This window comes from Galeopterus variegatus, unplaced genomic scaffold, assembly GCF_000696425.1.
Source record: "Galeopterus variegatus unplaced genomic scaffold, G_variegatus-3.0.2 Scaffold7728, whole genome shotgun sequence".
In the NCBI taxonomy this organism is placed as follows: Eukaryota; Metazoa; Chordata; class Mammalia; order Dermoptera; family Cynocephalidae; genus Galeopterus; species Galeopterus variegatus.
Window position 1 is genome coordinate 44,686 of NW_007733839.1, and position 7,382 is coordinate 52,067.

Genomic DNA, 7,382 nt, shown 5'->3' on the forward strand with positions numbered 1-7,382 from the left:
CAGTGCGCCGCTTGGGAGTGTGGCGGCGCTTCCACCGAGGGTTCGGATCCCATGTGGAAACCGGTTCCCGCTCACTGGCTGAGCGCGGTGCGGGTGCAACACCGAGGGTTGCGATTCTGTTGCCGGTCCCCGGTACGGGCGCGACACTGAGGGTTGCGATCCCATTACCGGTCAGTAAAAAAGACAAAAAGGGAAAAAAAAAAAAAAAGAAATGCCAAATCTTCTGATTTTCTAAGAAAATCAAGAAATTTATATTTTAATGGGATATCTCTAAATTTTTAAATATTGGCAACTAACAAAATAATTTAAAGCAATGTGCAAGCCAACACTATGTAAATCAAAGAAAAAACTTTACAAGCTTTGAGTTTGCAGCCAAATGTTTACATGAACACTAATTCTCTCAACCTAGGAGCCAGATTGGTTTTGTTAAAGCATAAACCTGATACATCATTACTCTAATACCCTCTCCTGGCTTCCTTTCTCACTAAAAAAATTTTTTAAATAAAATAATCTACAATGGCCTATGTAAGACCCTACATCAGTGGTGTGCTTGAGAAGGCTTATACCAGTTCACAAGAGCTGACCATTAAATTTTAAGGAATTGTTGAGAGCTGGTTGACCTCATGTTGGTAGCTTGAAATTGGCCATGGTATTTACACCAGAGAAATTAGTAAACACTACAAATCAGGGCTTTTTGTCACTGATTTTTTCCCAGAGAGCCAGCTTTTAAACATTTACCAGCACATCAGAACCCTACATGACCTGTCCCACCCCACTCCCATGCCAGCTCAACGCACCTCTGTCCTCAACTTTTGCCAACTTCCCATTTGCTCAACCCACTCCACTGGCATGTTCTTTCCTGCCTGAGGTCTTGCATAAACTGTTTAGTTTGCCAGACTACGTAAATTACTATGTAACATCCTGTGTAAAACAACAAACCACAATTCTCCACCGCCATAGCACATCTACACACAATATTTTATTTATCTATTGATCTATTGATCTAGCTCTCTGTCATTTATCATCCTTTTCTTTGTGATAAAATGTAAACTTCACAAAGGAAGGTGATATCTCTTTTGTCCTGCTGTATCACTAGTGTCTTAAAAAACTCATGGCACACAGCAGGTGCTTAATAAATACTTTTCTAAACAAATTAATGGACAGAAGTTGCACTCAGTGGTCTGAATCTAAACATTTATATTTCTTTGTATTTTTTTCTCACATAGAAATGAGTTGCTAAGTTATATATGCTGCTTACTATAAAGAATTATAGATTTTTAACTGCATAAATAGCTATATTTTGAATTACGGCCATGTTTTGCTGTTGTTGTTGTTTCTTATCTGTATGCCCAGCTGAGTAAAGCCTAACCATGAGTCCATGTAGTCAGCCTGTTATAGCTCACTTGGTGACTGGTACAACTATTACATACTACTTGATGGAAATAGGGAGTGGTAAAATAGCATCCATACATGAGGAGAAATGATCAGAACTTGACAACTGACTGTATCAAAATGGATTAAGGAATCAAACTACTCCAAAGTTTTATACCAAGTATTTAGAAATGTAGTTCCCTGACAAAAGGAAGAAGCTAACTGGAGTAGATGGTTTAACAGAAAAGCTGGCTGGAGGTTATATTATGAAAAGTACTTAATGTCTGCACATGGGAAACATCAATATAGGTACTATTTTAAACTAATAACTGAGTTGTCTCAGGAAGCAGAAGTGGAAAGGGGGAAGGAACATAAGAAAAAGGCACAGGTATAAAACTGGTCATTCAATAAAGGATATTAGATGGAATACCAGGAAATTCCTACTGTTGTAGAACATGGAAAAGAATCAGAAAAGATGACATTGAATAAGGAACACTAGAAAAGGTCTAGTTTGTGCTGGAAGAGATCAAAGCCTCAGTGTGGTACATGTTCAATTTGAGATGTCCTTGATGTATCTGTGAACGAATATCAAATAGGTGTTTAGATGCATAAGCGTGAAACTCAGATAAAGTCTGAACTCATATAAATGGAGAATCAGCTAATAGGCAGTGTTTAAAGCCTTTAGTATGGATAAGGTCACGGGGGAGAGAATATTGTGAGCAGAAGAAAGTCAAGGTTAAAGCCAAATTCTACATTTGCTGGCTCAGTAAGAATAAGCCTGCAAACTGAGCAGCCAAAGAGATAGGGAAAAACTACTGGAGAGCATTTGTCTGAAGGAAGCCACGGGGAAGAGGCATTCGAGAAAGAGTAACACACATTGCTGAGGTCAAGTAAAAAGTTCATTGGCTACAGAGCAGAAATGAACTGGATGAAGATACACATAATCCCTATATTTTAGACTAAACTGGGTTTTTGAAGTTATGAGAGGGCAAACCAGATTGAAATGGGTTGAGAAGTGAGAAAATATAGGCAATATGAGCAGAAAACATTTTTTAGAATTTGTGAAGAGTAGAAAGAGAGGATACAAGATGGGGATATGGGGTATATAAAAGCTTTTTTTTTTTTTTTTTTTAGGAAATGCTTGAACATACTTACAAAACAACGGGAGGAATTCCTGCTTCTGGTATGGCTCACAATTTTCCAGTCGATAACAACTATAAACTTTGAACTAAGTACAAAAAGCAACTGTTGGGAGAGAAGAACAAGCAGAGACTGGAAGGGAGTCAACAACTGGAAGGTGGACAGAGCACTGCAGAGTTTTCCTTTTTAGGGCAGGCCACAGTCGTCATTAAAATGGGCAGCTAAAATTCTTATGAAAACTGTACAGTCACAGCTGCTAGGAAGTGACAGGGATAATCTCAGACAAAAGAGAACAAGGGAACTTGAACCCTCATTCTGCATACACACTCTTCTGTAAACTCTAACAGTGGATACAATTCACAATTACTCAACATACAAAGAAATAGAAAAACATGACTTATTTTCAAGAAAAAAGACAATCAACACAAACCTACTCCACAATGACTCAGATGGTGAGACTCACAGAAAAGCAATATAAAACACCAATTATAACTATATTCCAGGATATGAAGGAAAATATCCTCATAATAAATAAAAGCATAGAAAATAAGGCAGAGAAATAGACATTGTTAATAAGAACAAAATATAAATTCTAGAACTAAGAAATTACATATTTAAGAAGCTCAATGAACATCAAGCAGGATGATTACAAAGAAAACCACACTAGGCATATCAGTCAAACTGCTAAAAACATCGACTGAGGACATTACACTAAGGAAAATAAGCCAGTTACAAAAATACAAATATTGTATAATCATTATTATATGAAATACCTAGAGTAGTCAAATATGTAGAGTCAGAAAGTAGAATGGTAGGGAGTGATTACTTAATGTGTACAGAGATTTTGTTTTGCAAGATGAAAAGAGTTCTGGAGATGGATGGTAATGATGGTTGTATAACACTGTGAATGTACTTAATGCCACTGAACTGTACACTTAAAAATGATTAATATGGTAAATTGTAAGTTATGTGTATTTTACCACAATTAAAAGTAATAACAAAGTGTATAAAGACCATTCAGTGGGGGAAAAGACAGTCATTTCAACCAATGGTGTCATGAAAATTGCATATCCACGTGCAAAACAATGAAGCTGGATCCTTACCTAACACCATACACAAAAATTAACTCAAAATAGATATTAGACCTAAATATAAGGATTCAAACTATAAAACCTCTTAGAAGAAAATACAGGGCAAAAGTTTTGCAACACTGAATTTGGTTATAATTTCTTGCACAAGACACCAAAGGCACAGGCAACAACAATAAAAAAACAAATTAGACTTCACGAAATTTTTTAATATTTGTGCATCAAAAGACATTATCAGGGCCAGCCTGTGGCTCACTTGGGAGAGTGTGTGTGGCGCTGATAACACCAAGGCCATGGGTTCGGGTCCCTTATAGGGATGGCTGGTTAGCTCAATTGGGAGAGTGTGGTGCTGACAACACCAAGTCAAGGGTTAAGATCCCCTTACCAGTCATCTTTAATAAAAAAAAAAAAAAAAAAAAAAAAGACATCATCAACAGAATATAAAGGCAACCCACAGAATAGAAAAAAAGTATTAGCAAATTATATATCTGAAAAGGGATTAGTATCCAGAATACAGAGAGAACTCCTAAAAATCAACAAAAACAAGAAAATCCCACAATTTGAAAATGAACATAGGACTTGAACCACAGACATTTATCTAAAAAAGATGTACAAATGGCCAATAAGCACATGAAAAGATGCTCAATATCACTAATCATTAGAGAAATGCAAATCAGAACTACAATGAGATACCTCCTCACCCCCATTAGGATGGCTACTACAAAAATAAATAAATAAATAAAAAATAAGTGGTGGAGAAGATGTGAAGAAATTGGAACCCTTCTGCGCTGTTGGCCAGAATATAAAATAGTAATCACTGTGGAAAACAGTACAACAGTTACCAAAAAATTAAAACTAGAACTACCATGTGATCCAGCAATCCCACTACCAGTTATGTACCTAAAAAATATGAAATCAGTGATGTCAAGGAGATACCTGGACTCCCATGTTCGTTGCAGCATTATTCATAGTAGCCAGAATATGGAATCAACCAAAGTGTCCTTCAAGGATGAACATTATAAAGAAAATATGGTATATATAGACAACGGAATACTATTCAGCCTTTAAAAAGAATGAAATCCTGACATTTGCAACACATGGATGAACCCAGAAGACATTAAGTTAAATAAGCCAGGCACAGAAAGACAAATATTGCCTATTCTCACTTATATGTGCAATCTGAAAAAGTCAAACTCGTAGAAAGAGAGAAAAAGAGTGGTTACCAAAGGCTGGGGAGGGGCCAGGGGGTATTGGTAAGATATTGGTCAAAGGATGCAAAATTTCATTTAGACAGGAAAAACAAGTTCAAGACATCTATTGTACACCATGGTGACTATAGTTAATAACATATTGTATACTTGAAATTTGCTGAGAGTACATTTGAAGTGTTCTCTTCACAAAAATAAAGTATGTGTGATAATCCATGTTAAATACTTTGATTTAGTCATTCCACAATGTATACACATATCAAAACATCATATCGTACACTATAAATATATACCGTCTTTGTCTATTAAAATTAAATACTGGTGGGGTTCCCGGGCTTGGGCCTCAGCCACACTGGACCCCTTCAGGCACAGAAATTCTATTTTCCTCCCACCAGAGGTGGATGGTTCCTCAGACCAACTCAGCATGGTGGCTGGAGGTAGAAATGGGCCCGGAGGACAAGGCTGAGCTTCACTGAGATATAAATTGACATACGGATGTCCAAGCTAGCAATGGAGCCAGACCCTTGCGCCAAGGGTCCCAAGAGACAGGGGCCCTGGGCCTTAGGCCCACCCTCACCACTGCACATCCAGGCTGGCAACAGAGCCAGTCCACCCATGATCCTGACAGGGGATCCCCAACCCCACCCGCAACCAGATCCTAGAATGTGCTTATTAACTACGTGTATTTCTTTGGATGTGTGACTTATTGGTTCATGTCCTTCACCAAATATCTGCTTAGATTTTTCTAATTAATTTTTAAGAGTTATTTTTTCAATAAGGATGTTAGTCTTTGTATGTTTAAAAAAAAAAAAAGAGTAGAATAATGATTACCAGAGGCTGGGAGGGGTGGGGGAAGATTAGGGGTGAACTAATGGCAACAAAACTATGCTATCTACCCTAAGTGAATTATTGTGCAGGATACACATCTATTGAAACAATACACTGTACTCCACAAATATAAAAATAAATAAAATTTAAAGGAAAAAAATGCTACAGAAAATTCTTGCTCTCGGTGGAGAGCAAGACAGATTGACCCTTGTATATTCAGAAAGGAATGAAAAGGTAAACAGCTAATGAATGTTAATATTTATTTTTTCCTCTTAATTTCTTCTAAAATACTTGAAACTGTTTAAAACAAACTTCACGACACCGTACTGTGAGATTTATAAAGCTGCAGATGTGCAAGACAGTTCTTCCAGTGGACTTAGACCAATCCAGTTCACCCCCTCTCCCTTCCTGCATGTAGTACTCACAATAATCACAGAATGTGCTGGTAATGCAACATCCAGAGACAGGAACTACCTGAAACATCCCAGGACTTGTTCTTCTCTCCCTTGGAAGCAGGATGTCCTTCTAAGCTTTGCCCAGTGAGATCTCTTGCCCCAAGGTATATAACCTGGGGTGGGCTGCCTTTCAGGGTTCCTCAGCTGTAGTGCAAGTGAGGCCTGCACTGTTAAGACTCCATTCAACCCTGGCAGCTTTCTGAAAGCTTGGGAAACCCACTCATAGTAGACCCTAGATTTCTATTGTCCCTTGCTGCCTATCTGTAAGTAATAAACCTACTTCATATAACTTGTTACATGTGAGCGTGTTCTGACTCAGGCAATTGGTAAAACTATAGCTCAAGATGCAGTGGGCAGAAGTGTTTAGGCTACTATTCCTGACCCATAATGATCTTCGCTATCTTCCGGGCAGAGGGAGTCCTCCGCTGGGATTGGTATTTAGCAAAACTGATCTGCAAGATAATACATATAACTAGAACATAGATAACTTCAGAGAGAATTGATATCTTGAGTCTTCAAATCAAATGTACTTCCCCATTTATTTGAGACTTCTTTAATTTCTCTCAATAATGATTTCTCAATTTTCAATGTACAAGTCTTGATTATTGTTAAATGTATTAACATATTTTAGGTTTTTGGATGTATTGCAAACTGAATCAATTAAAGTTTATTTTCCAATAGTTTACTGCTGCTATATAAAAATACAACTTATTTTTGCATATTAACTTTATATCTTGTGGTCTTGCTAAATTCACTCATTAATGGAATTGTTACAATATTCTAATTTCATCTTTTGTAAAAATAATTTTTCTCCTTCCCTTTCGTTATGCCTTTTATGTATTTTTCATGTTTTTAAACTTGCTAGTTAATGATATGCATGCTAACAGGCTTGGGAGGAAATGGACAGGTGTCTTTAATTCATTTTGAAAGGCATCAAAAACAAAATGTCTAATGGAGGGATGGATAAGTATGTGAAAAAGCAAGCAAAGTAACTGTTTATTAAAAAATATTGATATGAATGTTCACTGTCACTTTTCTTCAATTTTCTGTTTAAAACTTTAGTAAGATATTAGGAAAAATCAAAGCCAAAGCAAGGATCCAGTTGTGAGGGAGGAGCTGAAAATAGGACAGAGAAAGGACAAAGAACATTGTAAGGTTTTTACAGACAAGATAAAAATTGGTGGAATCCAAGGCACCGGTGGAGGGATTAGGCTTAAAAGAGGAAGATGAACAGCTTCTCTATTGTATCAGGAGAATATAGGATGCACAAAAATACAGATAGTAACACGGGA